The sequence below is a fragment of the Loxodonta africana genome, chromosome 3 (genome assembly GCF_030014295.1).
Source record: "Loxodonta africana isolate mLoxAfr1 chromosome 3, mLoxAfr1.hap2, whole genome shotgun sequence".
NCBI lineage: Eukaryota > Metazoa > Chordata > Mammalia > Proboscidea > Elephantidae > Loxodonta > Loxodonta africana.
The window spans coordinates 88,671,895-88,695,819 of record NC_087344.1 but is presented as its reverse complement, the minus strand read 5'-3'; the positions used below and the strand labels follow the sequence as shown (position 1 = coordinate 88,695,819).

The following is a 23,925-nucleotide window of genomic DNA, read 5'->3' as shown; positions in this document are numbered from 1 at the left end:
ATCATTCTACAACTTCCACATTCGGTTGGATCACCTTTCTTGGGAATAGGCATAAATATGGATCTCTTCCTGTCAGTTGGCCAGGAAGCTCTTTCCATATTTCTTGGCATAGACGAGTGAGCACCTCCAGCGCTGCATCTGTTTGTTGAAACATCTCAGTTGATATTCCTTCAATTCCTGGAGCCTAGTTTTTCGCCAGTGCCCTCAGAGCAGCTTGGACTTCCTCCTTCAGTACCATTGGTTCCTGATCGTATGCTACCTCTTGAAATGGTTGAACATAGACTAATTCTTTTTGGTATAATGACTCTGTGTATTCCTTCCATCTTCTTTTTGTGCATCCTGCATCGTTTAATATTTTTCTCACAGAATCCTTCACTATTGCAGCTCGAGGCTTGAATTTTTTTCTTCAGTTCTTTCAGCTTGCGAAACGCAGAGCGTGTTCTTCCCTTTTGGATTTCCATCTCCAGCTCTTTGCACATGTCATTATAATACTTTACTTTGTCTTCTCGAGCTGCCCTTTGAAATTTTCTGTTCAGTTCTTTTACTTCATTATTTCTTTCTTTTGCTTTAGCTGCTCAATGCTTATAAGTTTCAGAGTCTTCTCTGACATCCATTTTGGTCTTTTCTTTCTTTCCTATCTTTTCAGTGACCTCTTACTTTCTTCATGGGTTAAGTCCTTGAGGTCATTCCCCAACTCGTCTGGTCTTTGGTCACTAGTGTTCAATGTGTCAAATCTATTCTTGAGATGGTCTCTAAATTCAGGTGGAATATACTCAAGGTCATATCCTTGGCTCTTGTGGACTTGCTTTGATTTTCTTGAGTTTCCGCTTGAATTTCATATGGGCATTTGGTGGTCTGTTTCACAGTCAGCCCCTGGCCTTGTTCTGGCTGATGATATTGAGCTTTTCCATCGTCTCTCTCCACAGATGTAGTCAGTTTGATTCCTGTATGTTCCCTCTGGCGAGGTCCATGTGTATAGTCACCGTTTATGTTGGTGAAAGAAGGTATTTGCAATGAAGAAGTTGTCGGTCTTGCAAAATTTTATCATTCGATCCTGTCATTGTTTCTATCACCAAGGCCATATTTTCCAGCTATTGATGCTTCTTCATTTCCAACTTTCGCATTCTAATCACCAGTAGTTATCAGTGCATCCTGATTGCATGTTCAATTTCAGACTGCAACAGCTGATAAAAACTTCAGTTCCTTTCTCTTTGGCCTTAGTGGTTGGTGCATAAATTTGAATAACAGTCGTATTAACTGGTCTTCCTTGTAGGTGTATGGATATTATCCTATCCCTGACAGCGTTGTACTTCTGGATAGATCTTGAAATCTTCTTTTTGACGATGAATGCAACACCATTCCTCTGCAAGTTATCATTCCTGGCTTAGTAGACTATACGATTGTCTGATTCAAAATGGCCAATGTCAGTCCATTTCAGCTCACGAATGCCTAGGATATCGATGTTTATAAGTTCTGTTTCATTTTTGACGATTTCCAATTTTTCTAGATTCATACTTTGTACATTCCAGATTCCGATTATTAATGGATGTTTGCAGCTGTTTCTTCTCATTTTGAGTCGTGCCACATCAGCAAATGAAGTTCCCGAAAGCCTTACTCCATCTACATCATTAAGGTCAGCTCTACGTCGAGGAGGCAGCCCTTCCCCAGTTGTCTTTTGAGTGTCTTCCAACCTGGGGAGGCTCATCTTCCGGCACTATATCAGACAGTGTTCCACTGCTATTCATAAGGTTTTCACTGGCTTATGCTTTTCAGAGTAGTCTGCCGGGGCCTTCTTCCTAGTCTGTCGTAGTCTGGAAGCTCAGCTGAAACTTGTCCTCCATGGGTGTCACGGCTGGTATCTGAATATTGGTGTCATAGCTTCCAGCATTCTAGCAACACTCAAGCCCCCACAGTACGACAAACTGACAGACACTTGGGGGAATCTCACCACAGAAATAATTAAATCATTACATAGCTGCCAGACTACATCATAACTGCCAAACAACTGATTATCATGGCCTAGCCGACTTGATACACAATCTTAGCCATCATACTGGGTCTCCTGCCTCTTCGTCTAGTATTCTTTCTACCGTACCACTCTGCATGTTGTGATTTATGATGATTTTCATGATTTGGAAAGTCTATTAGTGAAAAATACTAACTAAAATAGCATCTAGTGGATTGGAAAACATAATAATATATGAATCTACGAGTCTTAGAATAGAAAACCATGAGGATAGAGTTTAGAATTAAGATATCAGCATTCAAAGGAGGGAGGAGATGACTTCCAGATGACCAATGGAAGAGAAAGGAGTCCTCCAGATGGTAGAAGGAACCTATGAAAAGACATTCACTTCTCTACCTACCCTGGTGGGACAGTGGTTAGGAGCTACAACTACTAGCCAGGAAGTTGACGCTTCGAATCCACCAGCTGTGGGCGGGATAAAGTCATACTGATGAAGCATAGTATTTGTGTGAAGTTTGCAAAATTGATTTTTGTAAGTGCAGAGGCCAGTCATATGACAATGCTGCCAGTATGTCAAGACATTATAAAGGTATGCAACAGAAAATTTTAGAATGTAATGAGTGTGCCATTTTCACACCACGTTCTGTGCGTTCACTTAATTTTGTAGGACATAGCACAATAGATTTTTGTCTGGAAGCAGTTACTTTTTTCCTATTGTTCAAATACTGTACACATATTTTGCTGATTCCGTTCACCTATGGGAAACCCTGGTGGTGTAGTGGTTGAGTGCTATCTATGGCTGCTAACCAAGGAGTCAGCAGTTCAGATCTACCAGGCGCTCCTTGGAAACTCTATGGGGCAGTTCTACTCTGTCCTGTAGGGTCGCTATGAGTCAGAATCGATTCGACGGGACTGGGTTTGGTTTGGTTGGTTCACCAATGGACAGTTCTTAAAACGTATTTAAGCAATGATCGAGTATAATTAAAATGCCTTTCTAATATCTTTTGGGAAGTATGTGCTATAGGATCAAGCAATCCTGGAATTGTACACTCAGATTGTAGTTGCCTTAGAGAATATTTCTGAAGACTAGACACAAAAAGGAGATGCCAAAAGAGAAGCTGAAAACATCGTCAACAAAATGTAAAAAGTGGAGTATGTATTTATGTTGATTATGTGGAATAATATATTGTAGCATTTCCATCGAACAAGTTCAGGCTTTCCAAGATTCAGAAGTAAATTTAAAGACATGCGCAGGTGTCTACCAGTAAATACCATTAACAGGGTATTTACATACTTTAAGAGAGATTTCGAAAACACAACAAAACGAATACTAACAAATTCTGATTATTGAAGCAGTTCACCATCACAGAGGCATTAGAAAGAAACAAGTAAATGACAGATGTGCTCCAGAAATACCGAGTGCCAGAGATCAGTTTCCCATAAACGCATGCTACATTGTCATTGACACACGTGAATCTTGGGTGAGAAGGACGAAAGTGTATGAAATTCTTTTAAATAGGTTTTCTTTCTTAATGTGAATATATCTGATGAAGAATGCATGAAGGCATCCAAAAAATTTATGCAGGCTTATCCCAATGACTTAAATAGAAACCTTTACGGAGAAGTGCGACAGTTTCATTCTTATATGAGAACTGAGTTTACAGATTCAGGGAAGATAAATTTTACATTTGCAAGCAAGTATGATTCCATAATAGAAGATAAAATACAATGTTTATTTCCCAGTGTTGAAATTGCTTTATGCATAGTCCTCACTTTAATGATCACAAACTGCGCAATAAAAAGCTCATTTTCATCCCTGAAGAGACTAGAAAAACCCTCAGCCTACACCTGTGATTCAGGAAAGACTCGATTCATTGTCATAATTATTCATGGAAGTAGATATTGTTCACACCTTAATTGTGACAAAATCATTGAAGAATTTTTAGAAGCAAAGAATATGAAAATGTTTTCAGTTATACCGTGTTAGAGGTGAAAGATCAATCTAAAAATAAAGTATAGTAATTTCTTGTAATAATTGTTTTCTGATCATTAAATTTTCTTTTACAATGTCTTTTCATATGCTCATTTATAATTACAGCATTTATTATGAAATAAACATCAAAATTGAAGAATGAGCCATTTAACTCAGAATTGGTGAAACTCAGTTTTTCATTGTGGGAGATCAACAGAATTTTACATTGATTGTTGAAACAATTCAGTTCACTGACTCATTTTCTTTGTTGTAGAATATGTGGACTCTTCTTTTTGTAGAAGATATGGTATATAGTAAAAATCTTAGTACCCTGCATCCAGTAAAAAATTTACGGTCTGGTTCATCTCATTCTGCTAAAATAGCATACGTCACTTTTTCGTTCAATTGTTAATGTTAAAGTTGCATTTAAAAAGAAGTTACATCATGAATAGTTAAGGCACACACCAACCAAACCCAAACCCATTGCCGTGAAATCGATTCTGACTCATAGCAACCCTATAGGACAGACTAGAACTGTCCCATAGGGTTTTCATGGCTGCAAATCTTTACAGAGGCAGACTGCCCCATCTTTATCCTGTGGAGCGGCTGGTGGGTTCAAACCTCGTTCTTTTAGTTAGCAGCTGAGCCCTTTAACTACTGCGCCACCAGGGCTCCTTGACGCACACACACACACGTACACACACACACACGTATATAACTCACAGATCCCATTTAAAGGTGTCAATAAGCAGATGAGGGGGCACCACAGAGTACCAGTATTTAGGGCCCTCGCGTGCCTTAATCTGGTCGTGTACACAGGTTTATAATTCCCTTAGGGGCTAGAGGGCTAGGGATGGTTAGGGAAGACTTCACAGAGCAAGAAGTCTTGAGTGGCAGAGAAGTTAAAGAAACTCTATGCATAGGAAATAACTTGAACAAAAGATGGGGGTGGTTGGACAATGTATTAGGTATGCATAAATATTTTTCTGCGTACTTGGGATAAAAAGATGATTTAAGTCGTGGTTTTCAGGAGATCAGAATCTACCAGGGAAAACAGAAGATGCATATGTAATGTAAAACAAATAATTCTAGTCTGATAAATGCCCAGGCATCTTTGGAAAGTAGTAGAGAGAAGGCCTTAGATTACTAGTAATAATCTCCAAAGTATAATTTAGTTGGATAACTAGCAGCTGACTGGCACTCTGGATACAAATTATTTAATGTAGCATTTATATTATATACTTTGCATGATTTGCTGCATAGGGAGGTGAGTTTAAGGCAGTGTTAGCCAATAGAAATATAATGTAGGACACATGTAGTTTAAAATTTTCTAGTAGCCATATTAAAAATAAAGAACTGGTGAGTTAATTTTAATAGTACATTTTATTTAACTCAACATATTTAAAAATGTTGTCATTTCAGTGTGTAATCAGTATAAAAATTATTAATGAGGCATTTTCATACTAAACCTAAGAAATCTGGTGTGTATTTTACACTAACTGAACTCAATTCTTACTAGCCACATTTCAAATGCTCAGAAGCCTCAGTGGGTAATGGCTACCATATTAGATAGCACAGGTTTAAGGATTTTATTAAAAGTAATTACAATTTGTTGAATAATTTAAAAAAGTCTTTGTAAGTCCTTTTCCTTTTATAATTATATATAGGTCTTATACATGGTAAATTAATCAGCTTTCAGCTTCTGTGTCATAGAATGAAGTGCCTATATCAATAGGCCTTAACAGAAACTTTGAAAGTGATGCAGTAACAAAAGTTACCTTGTTGTTACAGTTAACATTTAGTGAGTTAGATTTTCTGGGCTATGTAAACTCCCTAAATTCCACCCTAAGAAAATTAGACACTTTGGAATTTCCTTAATCAAAATTGTCATCTGAAAATGCTGTGTTTTACAGTTTGTAAGGATGCTTGAAGACCTTCTCTAAAGATTTGCTTATGGGGCTCATAAACCACGTGACTGTTAACTGGTTGTAACAGTTGAGTTTGATGAGGCACAAATGTGTTTTGGAGACACAGATTTAAAATAAAACTTTTTAGAATTAGAATAGTTGATCTTTCATTGTTTTTCTCCTTTCTCCTTCAAGGACCCTGGTGTCTTTTTCTCTTTTGAAGGCTTCTCTTGCCTGTTCCTGAGAATGATGAATCTTAATCCTATTAGTGGAATCCTAGTTATTTTAGTCAGGTTTGGTTTTTTCAGGAGGAAGTGAGTAGCAGGATTAGAAAACACAGTCTCATTATTTTCATATAGATGTTATTAATGAAAAACAGGTAGAGAAAATACATAACACATTGTAAATACCTTCCTATATTTCTGTCTCTTGGTATTTAAAGATTTTATACAGTTCAGTATGCACCTCAAGATCAAATATTTAAAGCTGTAACAGTGCATAAGGTGCTTTCAGTAATTATTAGAAAGTAAGTTTGACTTTACTAAGTAAAATAGAAATATAAATATAAAAATGTAATCACTCATATTTGAGGATCTATCACATATTAGTACATAATGATATTTATAAAAGCAGACTAAAGTTAAAATGGAAACATTCATATTTAACAAACAGATAAAGGGAAAAGGGAGAAGGGAACTCATTGAGCATATCTACTATGAGCTGGCTGTTGAATTATTTAATTTTTACAACCTTATAAAGGAAAGTAGGGAGCTCTGGTGGTAAAGTGGTTAAAGTACTCGGCTGCTAACCGAAAGGTCTGGTGGTTCGAATTTACCAGCCGCTCCACGGGAGAAAGATGTGGCAGTCTTCCTATAATGATTTCGGCCACGGAAACCCTATGGAGCAGTTCTACTCTGTCCTATAGGATCACTATGAGTTGGAATCAACTTGAGGACAGCGTATTTGGTTTTTGGGTGATAAGGAAGGTATTATTTTTCCTCTATAGATAATACTCTGTAGGTAATTGTTATCAGGAGGGACCAGTCCCTGGAGAAGGACATCATGCTTGGTAAAGCAGAGGGTCAGGGAAAAAGAGAAATGAGATGGATTGACACAATGGCAACAACAATGGGCTCAAACATAGAAAGGATTGTGAGGACTGCACAGGACTGGGTACTGTTTAGTTCCATTGTACATGGGGCCGCTGTAGGTTGGAACTCATTGTCGGCAGCTAACAACAGCAATTTTTCGTCTATAGATAATATTAGTCAAGTGAAGCAATTTGGTCTAGGTCATATAGTTCGTAAATTCAGACTAGTCTGACTCCAAAGCCTGTGTTCCTTTTTGCTCTGCAACATTCAAAATTTCCTTTCTTCCTTCCTCCTCTTCTCGTATCCTTCTTCTCTTCCTCCCATCCTCTCTGTCCTAGCCACCCATCCATGTATTCATCGTAACTGTTGCCATTGCATTGATTCCAACTCGTAGTAACCCTATAGGACAGAATAGAAATGCCTCTTTGGGTTTATTCATTATACCTCTGTTTAATACAGTGAACCCTGTGGAGCCAGAAGTTGATAGACTGCCTTTCTGGTCTTTTTGCCAAAGGGAAATTTCCTGCCTTTGACAGGTGCAGTCTTATCACTTTTCTGTTGTTCTCTCAGTGGAAAATACTTGCATTTTCCTTCTCTGACAGGTTTCCATCTTACACAGGTTCTAGCTTCCCTAGGTTTTACTGTATAGGGAATAATAACAAATAGCTCTAATTTCACTGAAAAAAGTAGATTAAGAGAAACAAAATTGAAAGCAGTAAAAAGAAACAAGTTACTAGTGTTTTTCAAGGTTGTAAAATCTGATGCATTTTATATGAAATGAAGCTGTTGATTAAGTTGTGAAAATTCCAGGCTGAATGTTTGAACAAGTTGTTTTCTGAAATATTTTTTAAGTCTTAAATGTAAAATGCTTTGCAGATTTCCAACAGATAGATATTGTATACATTTTCTGCAAATTCATTTGCCATGAAATCTGTTTCCCAGACATTTCACAGATTATTAATTTTTTTTTGCGAAATACTGAAGTAATTCATAAAGAAGAAAATTTTAAATTAACCAAAAAAGGATATGGAAAATGCCTATGAAGTATAATTACCAGCCATAACTAAAAATGAAAATGACAAAATTAAAAGAACATTAAGACAAAATGAAATAAAAGAATAAAAGAAAATATCAGAGGGCAAGAACAAAATAAGGCCTTTTTCATGAAACCCACCACATGTCTGTCAGTTTGTATTGGTTAGGCAATCATATGGCCTACTATGCTGGGAATGACAAATTGAAGAGGAATGGTATTGTTGTTAAAAAGAACATTTGAAGATTTATCCTAAAGTACAGTGCTGTGAGTGATAGGATAGTATCCATATGCCTACAAGGAAGATCCGTTAATACAACTATTATTGAAATTTACACACCAACCACTAAAGCCAAAGATGAAGAAATCAAAAATTTTTACCAACTTCTGCAGTCTGAAATTGATCGAACATGCAATCAAGATGTATTGGTAATTACTGGCGATTGAAATGCACAAGTTGGAAATGAAGAATTGGTAGTTGGAAAATATGGCCTTGGTGATAGAAATGATGTTGGAGATCTCATGATAGAACTTTTCAACACCAAAGACTTTTTTGTTGCAAATGCCTTTTTCACCAATGCAAATGGTAACAATACGCAGGAATCAAATCGACTACATCTGTGGAAAGAGGTGGTGGAAAAGCTCAATATTGTCAGTCAGAACAAGGCCAGGGGCTGACTGTGGAACAGAACATCAATTGCTCATATGCAAATTGAAGTTGAAGACAATTAGAACAAATCCATGGAAGCCAAAGTACGACCTTGAGTGTATCCCACCTGAATTTAGAGACCATCTCAAGAAAAGATTTGATGCATTGAGCTCTAATGACCAAGGACCAGATGAGTTATGGAGTGACATCGAGGACATCATACTTGAAGAAAGCAAGAGGGCATTAAAAAGACAAGAAAGAAAGATAAAACCAAAATAGATGTCAGAAGATAGCCTGAAAGTTGCACTTGAATGTAGAGTAGCTAAAGTGAAAGGAAGAAATGATGAAGCAAAAGAGCTGAACAGAAGATTTCAAGACAAAGTAATTATAATGAAATGTGCAAAGATCTGAGGATAGAAACCAAAGATAGAAAAATAGAAGATAGAAAACCAAAACACGCTCAGCATTTCTCAAGCCGAGAGAACTAAATAAAAACTTCAAGCTTTGAGTTGCAATGCTGAAGGATTCTATGGGGAAAATATTAAATGACACAGGAAGCATCAAAAGAAGATGGAAGGGACTTCAGAGCCACAAAGTTTGGCTGTGGTGGCAAATGGGTTTGGGCGGCTCCTTGGTGTGTGGTAATGGTGACAGTAGTGGTTCCTCCTGGCCCTGTTAATGTTGGGGCCAGGCCCGGGAAGGATGTTGCCTTAGAGCCTCGCCTAGGTGGGGTAGGGCTGGGAGGGGACGGGGTGGGGACTGGCCATGTCTGAGGTAACCTGGAGTCTGCTGCAGCACTAAGGCATCAGTTTTAGGAGAATCGCTGACTTTGACTCTTGGGGCCAGCTAGTGGAGGTAATGGACGTGTATCAGATATCAGCAAGACATCTACAAAAAGAGGCCCAAGCTCAACACAGTAATTTCGAATTCGCAGAGCACAAAAGAAGACCATAGGCAAAATTGCAACATGCTTGGAATTACGAAGTGCAGCTTTACAGTCTACAGAGTCCCAAGAAGAATTTTTACTGGAGAATCTGAAGAACCTAGAACCAATCCTAAAGAATATTCTTACATATAATAAAGAATTCCCATTTGATGTTCAGCCTGTCCCAGTAAGAAGAATTTTAGCACCTGGTGAAGAAGAGAATTGTGAATTTGAAGAAGAAGAAGAAGAAGGTGGTGCTGGAGCAGTTTCTCCTCATAATTTTCCTGCTAGAGTTCTTGGTACTTGATTATCACCAGAACCAGAAATGACATTACTCAAAATCAGAGTTGAGAAAATTGGTCTGAAAGATGCTGGGCAGTACATCAACCCCTACATCACAGTTGGTGTAAAGGACCTGAATGGCATAGATTTAACTCCCATGCAAGATATTTCTGTGGCTTCAAGTAAAGAAGATAATATATGTTCATTTTATATTTTACCAGCTTCTGCAGTCTAAAATTGATCGAAAAATTAACCAAAAGTACAGCTATCTTCTTTGAATTTAAACACTAAAAAAAAAAAAAGGTTTACTAGCACCAAGTGTTTTGCTTTCATGGAGATCACTGAAATTATACCTGGGTCGATTGTAATTGTCTGTCAGTTTGTCATACTGTGGGGACTTGCGTGTTGCTGTCATGCTGGAAGCTATGCCACCGGTATTCAAATACCAGCAGGGTCACCAATGGCAGACAGGTTTCAGCCAAATGACTCAAAATGAGAAGAAACAGCTGCAAACATCCATTAATAATCAGAAGATGGAATGTACGAAGTATGAATCTAAGAAAATTGGAAATTGTAAAAAATGGAATGCATAAACATTGATATCCTAGGCATTAGTGAGCTGAGATGGACTGGTACTTGCCATGTTGAATTGGACAATCATATGGTCGACTACGTCGGCAATGACAAACTGAAGAGGAGTGGTGTCACATTCATCATCAAAAAGAACATTTTAAGATATATCCTGAAGTACAGTGCTTTCAGTGATAGGGTAATATCCATACGCCTACAAGGAAGACCAGTTAATACAGCTGATACTGAAATTTACACACCAACCACCAAGGCCAAAGATGAAGAAATTGAAGATTTTTAGCAGCTTCTGCAGTCTGAAGTTGATCCAACGTGCAGTCGGGATGTACTGATAATTACTCGTGACTGGAATGCGAAAGTTGGAAACGAAGAAGTATCAGTATTTGGAAAAAATGGCTTTGGTAATAGAAACGATGCTGGAGATCACGTGATAGAATTTCAATGATTTCTTCATTGCAAGTACCTTTTTTTCACCAACGTAAATGGCGTCTATACACATGGACCTCACCAGGTGGAATACACAGGAATCAAAGCGACTACATCTGTGGAAAGTGATGATGGAAAAGCTCAATATCAGTCAGAGCAAAGCCAGGGGCTGACTGCGGATCAGACCTTCAATTACTCATACGCAAGTTCCAGTTGAAACTGAAGAAAATTTAGAACAAGTCTATGAGAGCCAAAGTACAACATTGAGTATATCCCACCTGAATTTTGAGACCATCTCAATAATAGATTTGGTGCATTGAACGCTAATGACTGAAGACTAGACGAGTTGTGGAATGACGTCAAGGACATCATACGTGAAGAAACCCAGAGGTCATTAAAGAGACAGGAAAGAAACAAAAGATCAAAATGGGTGTCAGAAGAGACTCTGAAACTTACTCTTGAACGTCAAGCAGTGAAAGCAAAAGGAAGAAATGATGACATAAAAGAACTGAACACGAGATTTCAAAGGGTGGCTTGAGAAAGCAAAGTATTATAATGACATGTGCTAAGAGCTGGAGATAGAAAACCAGAAGGGAGGAACACGCTCAGCATTTCTCAAGCTGAAAGAACTGAAGAAAAAATTCGAGCCTCGAGTTGCAATAGTGAGGGATTCTATGGCAAAAGTATTAAATGACTCAAGAAGCATCAAAAGAAGATGGAAGGAATACACAGAGTCATTAGAGCAAAAATAATTGGTTGATGTCCCACCATTTCAAGAGGTAGCATATGATCAGGAACCGATGGTACTGAAGGAAGAAATCCAAGCTGCACTGAAGGCATTGGCGAAAAACAAGGCTCCGAGAAGTGAAATAATATCAATTGAGATGTTTCAACGAGAGGATGCAGTGCTGGAACTGCTGACTCGTGTATGCCAAGAAATTAGGAAGACAGCTACCTGACCAGCTGACTGAAAGAGATCCATTTTTATGCCTATTCCCAAGAAAGGTGACCAGACTGAATGTGGAGATTATTGAACAATATCATTAATATCACATGTAAGTAAAATTTTGCAGAAGATCATTCAAAAGTGGCCGTAGCAGTATATCAACAGGGAACTGCCAGAAATTCAGGCTGGTTTCAGAAGAGCACGTGGAACCAAGGATATCGTTGCCAATGTCAGGTGGGTCCTGGCTAAAAGCAGAGAATACCAGAAAGATGTTTGCCTGTATTTTATTGACTAAGCAAAGGCGTTTGACTTTGTGGATCATAACAAATTACGGATAACATTGCAAAGAATGGGAATTCTAGAACATTTAATTGTACTCATGAGGAACCTGTACATAGCCCAAGAGGCAGTCGTTCGAACGGAAACTGTGGTTTAAAGTTAAGAAAGGTGTACATCAGGATTATATCCTTTTGCCATGCGTATTCAATCTGTACGCTGGATTGTATGAAGAAGAATGTGGCATCAGGATTGGCGGAAGACTCATTAACAATGTGTGATACGTAGATGATACAACCTTGCTTGCTGTAGTAGTCACCTACTGCTGCTATAACAGAAACATCACAAGTGAATGGCTTCAACAAACAGAAATTTATTCTCTTACAGTCTAGTAGGCTAGAAGTCCAAATTGAGGGTGCCAACTCCAGGGGAAGTCTTTCTTCTCTCTGTCGACTCTGGTGGAAGGTCCTTGTCATCAGTCTTCCTGTGATCTAGAAGCTTCTCTGCACAGGAACTAGCGTGTCCAAAGGACACTCTCTGCTCTTGGTGCTGCTTTCTTTGTGGGATGAGCCCCCTCCGTCTCTCTGCTCACTTCTCTGTTTTGTATCTCAAAAGAGATTGGCTTAAGACACTGTCTCACCTTGTAGATCTCATCAATATAACTGCCGCTAATCCATCTCATTATCATCACAGTGATAGGATTTACAATACATAGGAAAATCACATCAGATGACAGAATGGTGGAGAATCACACAATATTGGGAACCATGGCCTAGCCTACACATATTTTTTGGGGACACAATTCAGTCCATGACAGTTGCTGAAAGTGGAGTTGAAGCACTTGCTGATGAAGATCAAAGCCTTCAGTACAGATTACACCTCAACATAAAGAAAACAAAACTCCTCAGAACTGGACTGATAAGCAACATCATGATAAACAGAGAATAGACTGAAGTTGTCTAGAATTTCATTTTACTTGCATGCACAAATTACTGCCCATGGAATCAGCTGTCAAGAAGTCAGAAAACACATTGCATTGGACAAATCTGGTGCAAGAAATCTCTTTAAAGTGTTAAAAAACAACGATCTCACTCTAAGGCCTAAGGTGCACTTGACCCAAGCCAGGGTGTTTTCCATCGCCTTACATGCACTTGAAAGCTGGACAGTGAGTAAGGAAGACCAAAGAATTGATGCCTTTGAATTATGGTGTTGGCGAAGACTATTGAATATACCATGGACTGTCAGAAGAACAAGTAAGTCTGTCTTGGAAGAAGAACAGTCAGAATGCTTGTTAGAAGTAAGGATGGTAAGGCTTTGTTTCACATACTTTGGACTTGTTATCCACCATTCCCTGGAGAAGGACATCATGCTTGGTAAAATAGAGGGTCAGCTAAGAAGAGAAAGACCCTCAACAAGATGGAGTGACACAGTGGCTTCAACACTGGTTTCAAACATAGCAATGATTGTGAGCATGGCGAAGGAGTGGGCAGTGTTTTGTTCTGTTGTACATAGGGTCGCTTTGAGTAGGAACCAAGTTGAGGTTACCTAACGACATAAAATGAGAATCTGATTAAAGAAGAACGCCTCTGTATTGGAACCAGAGATCACATTCCATTTGTCGTTTCTGTCCTCTCAGGACTATTAAAAATCTTAAAAGTACACAGATTCCAGCCATAGAATTTATTTCATGATTCCCCTTCCTCTTCCTGGGAGAGGAAATGAAACAGGAAAGAAGAGTACACTTAGGATTTAGCCAGTGGGGGTCCTTCTGAAATGGAAAAAGAAACACATAAATCAAAAAGATGAACAAAACCAATACAAACAAATTGAAGCAGGGGTGACGAAATGAATATACGAAATGCTTGAGTCTATCCTTTCCTACTGGGATTTTATAGGTAACCATGGAAAATACCTGCTAGGTTGGTATTGAGAAAATGGTGCTTCATAGACTCATCTTAGGGTTGCCAGTTTATATATTATATTTCTGGTCTAAACCGTATAACCAACCACCCACATGCCACTGGGTTGCCCACTGATCATACAGAGTAACCATTTTAAATGACATGAAATTCACGTTTTTTTTCCTTTACAGAACCGTAATCTACAATGTTCAAATAAATTTTCTGTAGAAATTTTGTATTATGTAGAAAGAGCTGGAGGATAACTAATAATTACCTGATAGTTTGGAATTTTCAGCTAGTTCTAGCCATTACGTTTTGATATATGGAAAGGAATATTTTTCTGTCTACAGTCCCCAGTACTCTAAATGTTAGCTGTCAACTATGACTAGTGCCTCATTTTGGTCAGTTTTTGTTTTTTAAATTTTACTCGAATTAAAATAAACAAAAAACATTTCTACATAAATATTTGACTTTTAAAAATCCTGCAAAATTTAATTTTTCACACATTCTCCCCCCCCCCCAAAAAAAACTTGTTTCCATAGGGATATGAATTGTAGCATAAGTATCTACTGTCTCCTGTTGATTTATTGTGTTATTTATAGCTTCCCTCACTGTATAGTAAGGTTTGAAATCATCAGTAAGAATAGTCAATAGTGGAAAGTATAGGATCTTCAAACTTAACAAGGAATTAAAATCCCGTAGAGCTTTTGCAAAGCATAATGGATTTAAGGGGAAAAAAATTAAATTTCACTTAAAATGTTAAGAGCTGTATAATAATTCACCTGAAGTATCACAGGGCAAATGTTTGCTTACATCATGAAACTCCTTTTTTTCCCAAAGCATATTCATCCCTTTCTGATAACCAGAATTTGCTGTATAATGAGGCAGTTCCCCTTAGATTTCTTGTATGAAGTTATTGCTGTCTTTGACAGAGGTACTTTTCTTCATGTGAGTGAAAGCAGCTGGGGATTTTTTCCCATTTAATTTGGGCAGCCCTTCCTGGAGCTCCTTATTCTTTTGGGTAGATCCAAATTTCCATCTGGTATCATTTTCCTTATTTCTGAAGGACTTCCTTTAACATTTCTTTTAGTACAAACTTTTTGTTGATGATTTTTTTAGCTTTTGTGTGTCTGACAAAGTCTCTTATTTTAAAGTTATTTTTGCTGGGTATAGAATTCTAGGTTGACAGTTTTTTTCTTTGATTATAGTCAGTTCTACTATGATGCTATCATGAAATGTGAATTTGTTCCAATGTGATTGAATATAATAGGGAACGTTCTGAGTGTAATGCAAATTCGTGTTTGCTTACATATGATTTTGTCTATGGGAAACACAAAGTGAATTCAGAACATTGCTTCCAGCTGAACTGAGCGGTGTAGCAGTACACAAAACACACATTCACACTATCTCAAATATCTTCCAGCTACTTCAATTCATTGTTATGAGCCACATCTATCCACATCTGGTATTCCAATTTTCTGTCTGATTTTAGATAACCTGTCTTCCAGCACTTCATTTTCTTTTTTAAATATGTCACCGATGATGTTCTTGAGTGCTGTACCCCAACCCCATTTTTTCCATAAGCCCTATGTGTGATTATACATAATACTGTGAATTTTAGGTATGCATACGCAAGGATTGGGGAGTCCCTGATATCACCTTCACTTCTGACACTAATTGCACATTTACGGGTTCTCGTGACTACCCTCAGATTCAATAGAATTCAGTAGCAGTGCTTATAACTCACCAAAAGCTCCTATACTCATGGTTATGTTTTTTTAGGAACCCTGGTGACACAGTGGTTAAAGCGCTTGGCTGTTAACTGGAGTCAGTGTTTTGAACGCACTTGTCTATTCTGCAGGAGAAAGATGTGGCAGTCTGTTTTCATAAAGATGTACAGCTTTGGAAACCCTACGGGGCAGCTCTACTCTGGTACTATGGGATTGCTATGAGTCAGAATTGGCTCAATGGCAGTGTTTTTTTTTTTTAAATGGTTTATAACATTGAAATGATACAGTTAAAAATCAGCCAAGGGAAGAGGCACATGGGGTGGAGAGGTCCAAGTGTGACGCTTCCTATTGTCCTCCCCCAGTGGAGTTGAGGACAGCGTTAACTTCTCTCAGAAACAATATGTAACAGTATGCTTGGAGTATTGCCAACCAGCGAAGCACACCCAATCCTTGGTTTTTATTGGGGTTTGATCACATAGATGTGGTTGACTGTGGCTGACCTTAGTCTCCAACTCTTTCAGGGGTTGAGCTGATACTGCATGGCCCAAGGCCCTCAGGTAAACAGGCTTTTATCAGGCAGGGCATTTCAAGAGCTAGGGATTACTTCCCAGGAGCTAAAAACAAAGGCCAGATCTTTCTGTGAGTAAGATTAATTCTTTACTACCGCACATTATATCACATTATGGCAGAACTATACTGTATACTTTGAAGACTACTTTAAAGATGTTGCTCTATTTCTGGCTTGCTTTGTATCTCACTAGATGCCAGATGTCAGTCTTTGTTCTTTTGTATATATTGTATCTTTTTCCTCTGACTCCTTTTCATATTTTCTCTTTATCATTTGTTTTAAACAATTTGATTATTAGGTGCTTCAGTATAGTTTTCTTAATGTTTCCTATCCTTTAGATTCATTGACTTCTTGGACATGTCCGTTTATGGTTTTCTTCAAACTTGGAAAATTTTGGTCATGATTTCTTCAAATATTTTTTTGGTTCTCTTTCCCCCCTCACATATACAATTACATGTATTTCAGACTGCTTGAAGTTGTCCTGCAGATCAGTGCTCCTCTCTTTATTTTTTTCCCAGTCTTTTTCCTCTGTTTTGTTTTCAATAGTTTCTATGCTTAGAAACTGTGTCTTCAAGTTCACTAATGTTTTCTTCTGCAGTGCCTAATCTGCTGTTAAGCCCATTCATTATATTTCTTCCTCCCAGACATTTTTTCATCTCTGTAAGTTTCAGTTGCGTTTTTCTCATATATTCCTGGTCTTTCCTTGATGTGGTTATGCTTTATTCTATTGTTTCGACCACATGGGATATAGCTGTAATAAGTAGACAAGGTTTTAATGACCTTGTCTGCCAGTTCTGTCATATCATTTCTGGGCCTGTTTCTGTTGATTTTTTTTTTTTTTCCATGATTATGGATTGCATTTTTCTGCTTCTTTGCATGCTTGGTAATTTTTGATAGGATGCCATATATTTTGGATTTTACCTTGCTAAGTGCAGAATATTTCCGTATTCCTTTTGACAGCAATGGGTTTAAATATATTTGAGCATTGTTCTGGGATGCAGTTAAGTTACTGGGGTAATGGTTGATCTCTTTGAGCCTTCGCTTTAAGTTTTTTTAGGCGGGAGAAGAGTAGCCTTAGTTTTAGAGTTGTTTTTTCGCCTCTATTGAGGCAATAAGGAACCATGGTGGCACAGTGGTTAAGCGCTTGGTTGGCTGCTAACTGAAAGGTTGACAGTTTGAATTCACCCAGTGGCTGTGGGGAGAAAGAGCTGGTGATCTGATTCCTTAAAGATTACAGCCAAGAAAATCCTATGGGGAAGCCCTGCTCTGCCACATGGGGTTGCTATGAGTAGGAATTGACTCGATGGCACCCAGCAACAACACTGAGGCAGCATTCTTATAAATACTCTACCTAATGCTTCATTTCTTATGAAGTATTTTTATTTTGGCTAGTGGGAACAGAACAAGAAATACTCTCTGCTTTGTGTGAGTTCTTCGAGATTGCCTACTTCAATCCATTTGATGATTTCTCCCCCAGATTGGGGTAGTTTCTTCATATGCATGTGTTAGTTATTATTCAGTTGAAATTTGAGCAGAACCCTTTGCAGATTTCTGGAGTTCTGTCTCTCTGCAGCTCCCTCCACTCTATGCAGCTTTAGTATTCTTCCCTGATATCCTAGTCACCATGTTGTTGTTCGGTGCTGTCGAATCTGTTTAGACTCATAGCAACCTCATGTGACAGAGTAGAACTGACCTCATAGGGCTTTCTAGGCTGCAGTCTTTATTGGAGCAGATTGCCAGGTCTTTCTCCCATGGAACTACTGGGTAGTCACCATGACCTCCCTGAATTTTCAACACTGTCTTCTTAACTCAAAGAGATCACCAGACTTGGTTTAATTTCCACCTAGCTCTCGAGGAAATGAGCTGGGGTAATGGTAGGATCACCTTGTTTATTTTCCTTTTCTCAGGGATCACTGTCCTGGGCTGCCTTGTTGCCTAGTGGCAGATAACTATTTTGCTGTATAATTTGTTTGATTTTTTTTTATTTGTTTCAGGCAGAGAGTAAATCTGGTTACTGTAACTTCATCTTCAAGGTTTTTTTTAAAAATTTTTTTTGCGTGATAATGTAAAGTATTTATAAAGTCAAAACTACAAACCAAGGTATATTCAAAGCAGTCTAGCTTCTATTCTAGCTTTTGCCCATTCCCTCATTTCCCTTATAGGTAACATTAAAAAAAAAAAAAATCATTTATTTCCCCATTGTAAATTTATAGAAGTAAATATGTTTATGTTTTTATATTCTCAGCAATATTAAATATAGATGGTATCATATTATACAACCTTTCTTTTTTTCACTTAAGGATATATGCTGAAGGTTTCTTCATTCCTTAATATGGAAGAATTGTTCATTTCTTTTTGTAACTGCATGGTACTGCTAGATTGTTTTTTTAATGCAAATGCTAGCCACAGCATTTTACCCCAAACTAATGCTATTTTTGTGTAACAAACTATTCCGTAACTTAGTGGCCTAAAGCAACAATTATTTATTTTCACCCAGGCATTTGCTAGGAGTTAGCTGATCTAGGCTGTGTTTATCAGGGTGGCTCAGCTTCAAGTTGGTGGTCTAATTGGACTTGGATCCTTAGCAGGTTGGTCTCAGATATATTCCTTGTGTATTCTGAGGCCCTTTGACTACAGATAACCCAGGAGAAAGCTTTTCCCATGATGATGACACAGCTGTACGAAGGCAAGCAGAAACTCAATGATACCTCTAAAGGCTTGGGCTCAGAATTGTCATAATGCTTCTTCTGATCATATTTTATTACAGGATCAAGTAATATGACTGAGTCCAATATCACTAGATAAGGAAATATACTTTAGTGAAAGCAACTGCAGAGTAGCATGGCATGCATAGTGGGAAGGGTTAAGAATTGAGTACAATACCACAGTACATTTTGCCCTTGCTTTATACATTAGAGATACATATTTTTTGAAATTGGCTCTGTAGTGAATATTTATACTGTCAGTCGTTTTTCTCTATTATAGCTTTGGAGATCTTAGAATTCATAGTCTATAGACTGGGCACACAACACCACCACAACCACCAACAGGGACATTCAAGCTGTTGAATGATACACACACAGGTACATACATACATGTATATATATGTATTGTTAGTTTCTGTCAAAGTCAGTTCTGACTCCTGACAACCCTGTAGAGTCGAGCTGTGCTCCATAGGATTTTCAAGGCTGTGAACTTCTGGAAGCAAATTGCCATGCCTGTCTTCTGAGGTGCCTCTGGGTGTGTTTGAACTGCCAGTCTTTCAGCTGGTAATTGAACGCTTAACCATTTGCCCCACCCAGGGATTCTTGCATGTGTGTGTGTGCGCTTGTATACAAGTATGTCTAGAATAAGTGACATAGTAAAAGGATAAAGTTTACCACTGCTCAGTAGCGGGGTGGTGATACGAGATGAGCAGGTAACATTTCTCTAGCGCCTATAGGTACTCAGTGTTTTTTTGTTCTCCGTGTGTGTGTATAACGGGGACAATTTTCTGTATACCGTAATATCACGCTCACACCTAGGAAAATTTAATAATTCCCATTTGTGGCACAATTTTCTCAATTGTGCCGAGAACATTTTTTTGGTAACATTTTCCCTGTAACAAGGATCCTATTGCAATTCATGTATTGCATTTGATAATTGTGTCTCTTGTCTTTTTTAGTCTGGAAGAGTCTCCTTCTTAATTAAGGGGGGAAGTTACATTGACTCGTTGAAGTGCCTAGGATAGTCTAGTAGAAAGTCGTGCATTCTGGACTTAATCCAGTTATTTTTCATAGTGTCATTTGACTTGTTCATCTATCTCCTGTAGTTCTAGAAGCTTGATTAGATTTAGGTTGAACATTTTTGGCAGGAGTGTTTCATAGGTGATGTGTTAGTTTCCTAGGGCTGGTATAACAATGTAGCACAAACTGAGTGGTTTAAAACAACAGAAATTTCTTCTTTAACAATTCTAGAGGCTAGAAGTCTAAATTCATGGTCCAAATTCATAGCAGGGCTATGTTCTCTCTGAAAGTTCTAAGGGAAGATCTTCCTTGTCTCTTCCAGCTTCTGGCAGCCTGTCTTAGGCTGGGTTCTCTAGAGAGACAAACCAATAAAGCATATAAATATATATAAAGAGATTTATATCAAGGAAATGGCTCACATGGTTGTAGAGGCTGGAATGCCCCAAGTCTGTGGGTTGGAATAGAGGCCTCTCCTGATTCACGTAGCCATAGGGGCTGGCGAACCCAAGATTGGCAGGCTAGAGAGCAGGTCTTGCTCATAGACTATGAAGATTGATGAATCCCAAGGTCAGCAGGCAAGACCGCAAGGCTTCTCCTGATTCATGTAGCTGCAGGGGCTGGCGAACCCAAGATCAGCAGGTCCGAGAGCAGTGCTCTTACAGGTTTTGAAGATCAGTGAATCCCAAGATAGATGGGGAAGACTGCAGGTAAGCTGCTAGCTCAAGTCCCAAGAACTGGAGGTCAGACAAACAGGAGCCAGTTGCAGGATCCAGGGCAAGTAAAAGCCAGAATGTCCCCTTATATTCAGATGCAGGTCACACGTCCAAGGAAACTCCCATGCAACTGATTGGCTACTCAACAGCAGATCCTGTTGTGGGAGTGATCACATATCAGATCTCAACAGGGGAGTGATCACAACATTATATGACTGCCAAAACACTGAGAGCCATGACCTAGCAAATTGACAGTCTTAACGATCACATAGCCCTGGGTGTTTCTTGGTTTGTGCCAGTTTAACCCCAATCTCCACCACCGTCTTGACATGGGTATCTTCCCTCTGCTTTTCTCTTTCTTTGTCTTCTCTTTTTATGGGGATCCTGGTCATATTGGAATAGAATGGGCCCTATTCCAGGATGACCAGTATCCTCATCTTACAGGGCTTTGAACTGGTTTGTTCTGGTTCAGACCCCTGCATTTCCACCCCAGATACACTGAATCAGAATCTACATTTTAACAAGATCCCCAGGTGATTCTTATGTATAACTTCCTTGGAACTTGTTAGAAATGCAAATTCTTAGCAGGAAACTTGTTAGAAATTCAAATTCTCAGTAGGTTTTGCAATCAGAACAAACCAGTTCGAAGAACTGGTTGGAAGCCCTGTCACCCTGATTCATTATTTGTGATGCTTAATTTGCTGACTTGGAAGCCCTGGCGGCATAATGGTTAAGAGCTACAGCTGCTAACCAAAAGGTTGGCAGTTCGAATCTACTAGGCGCTCCTTGGAAACTATGGGGTAGTTCTACTCTATCCTATGGGGTCACTATGAGTCAGAATTGACTCTGTGGCAGCAAGTATAATTTGCTCACTTGGTTCTGGTGGTTAATGTTTGGCAGATTAGCAAGTAATCTGGAGGTAATTTTTTGGCGTTGTGCTAACATCCTGTTCCCAGCCACAGCTTGGTTTTAACCTCTATGGATAATCCTTCTCTGAACGATGTATTACATTGGAAATGGCAAAATGGTTTTTTAATTCCATCATTTCTTCTACACTTATTTTCAAAATAGGAGCTTTCCTCCCTCCCACTGTTTTTTTTTTTCTTTTTTTTTTTAAGAATCACCACGGGTTCATGGATTTTTATTTATTCAACATATTAAAACCAACTGTAGACATTATTGGAGCCCTGGTGGTGCAGTGGTTAAGAGTTACAGCTGCCAGCCAGAAGGTCAGCAGTTCAGATCCACCAGTCACTCTTTGGAAACCCTATGGGACAGTTCTTCTCTGTCTTATAGGGTCTTTATGAGCCAAATTGACACAATGGGAAAGGCTTTTTTTAAATTTTTTAAAATTATCATTGATGTTCAAATTGATTGCCTCATACATTTATTAGTTGGTCCAATGTTGTTTTAGATACTTGTGAAGGTATTTGAATTGTGTCCTAACAGGATAAATAAGGATTTCCAGGTGAAGTTAACAATGATATCCTAATTGTCAAATCTGGTGGGCATTTATGAGTCCCAATTCTAGACCTGGAAATTAGGTAGTGATTAAGAGTTCGAATCCACCAGGCGCACCTTGGAAAACCCTCTGGGACAGTTCTGCTCTGTCCTTTAGGGTGACTATGAGTCAGAATCTACTTGACAGCAACTGGTTTTTTGGTTTATAATTCTAGACCTTATTGATTTCAAAATCAATGCAGTAACATAATGTTTTTAGCATAAGAAAAATATAAGCTCTCCATCTTCTGTTTTAGATCTTTTCACAGTATAATTTTGCCATTCTTGTTTTGTTGGCTTGATTTTCTTTTCCATTATATTATGTTTTTAGAAAAATAGGACTTAGTTTCTTTTAGAAATATTTGTGTTAATATGTATATATTTATCTTTTGTCCAGTAATCATTGCTAGTATAATGACTTGCATGCACATTATAGATGTTTGTTATCTTAAGTGTTATTATCATTAATTGTTATTGAAACAGTGCCTTTTGTGAGGAGTCACCATTAACATACACTTAAAATCACAGATAGTCTCCAGGTATATCAACTAATAGGAAAAACTTAGCAATTTCAATGTTTCCATCTTAAAAAGTTATGCTTCTTCTGTATTCTTACAAGTGAACTTTTCTTATAGCCATTAAACATGACACTGAAGAGGGGTTGTATTATTCTTCAGTTCAGGATTGTTATCGTTTATTAGTATTGAAGATGTTCCTTCACCATTATGGGGCGTATTAGGGAAGTAACAGGTTACAATTTAGGTTCAGGAGTGCTCAAGATACAGTTCTTCCATCAGGACATCCTCTTTTCAGCTGTGCTCACAGGCACACCTCTCTCTGACCTTTGGCATCTGCCCTCCTCTGCTCCAGCAAGTGCTATAAAGCTCTTTTAGCTCTGCGGATAAGTGCCTTGAGGCACCCTACTCTGCCAGCAAGCCTCAGCTGGAAGGCACTCAGGTCTCAAGCCTCAGCTTTCCCATGGGTCAGCAAACGTAGCTCCACCAAGTGCCCAGAGGCAGCGTATTCTGCCAGCAAGCCTCTTTCCCAAAGACGCTCAGGTTTTTTTTGCTCTGTGGGCCATGAAGCCCACTGTGTTATCTCCTGTCAGTCTCTCCTGCTGCCATTTCTCTGCCACCGCTTCTTGCTGTCCTCAGTGTTACAGCTCTCTCTCTCTTTCTCTCAGTCTCCTGTTCAAGGAGTTTCTCAGTGCAGGGATCCTGGGCCTAAAGGATGTGTTCCTGCTCCTGTCTGTTTTTCTTTGGTGGTGGTGAGATCCTCTGTCTGCTCTGAAATTGGCTTTCTTCTAAGCCTAACAGGATGGCAAAACTGACCAATACCCTTGGTGGGCCACAATTACCTTATTTGTATTGCCCCACCCAATCACTTGAGTGGGAGTTACAAGACCATGAAGATGAAGAGAAAGGCAACACAAAAGCGATCCATCACACTGCATGTGGTAATTATGGATAAGGAAGGACTGACTTCTACCATTTTTTTTTTTTTTTTTTTTTGATTATCTTATGCCTTCTTTGTCCCTCATATTTTCCAGTACTGCCAAGTTTTATGTTTTGCTGATTATTTGCAGTGAACCCTTTGGTTCTCTTCCCCTTTCATGTGTATTTTTTAGAGATTTTCTTTGTGGTTACCATGATGATTACTTTTAACACCTATAACAACCTGATTTAAATTGATACCAACTTAACTTCAGTAACAAAAAAACTCTGTAC

At 38.6% G+C, this 23,925-nt stretch overlaps 1 protein-coding gene and 1 pseudogene across 3 annotated transcripts in view; both read left to right on the top strand.

The window, feature by feature from the left end:
• FAF1 (Fas associated factor 1) overlaps positions 1-23,925 on the top strand; it is a 620,612-nt gene that overhangs the window by 80,416 nt on the left and 516,271 nt on the right. The window lies entirely within an intron of this gene.
• LOC135230729 (axin interactor, dorsalization-associated protein-like) lies at positions 1,645-23,712 on the top strand (annotated as a pseudogene).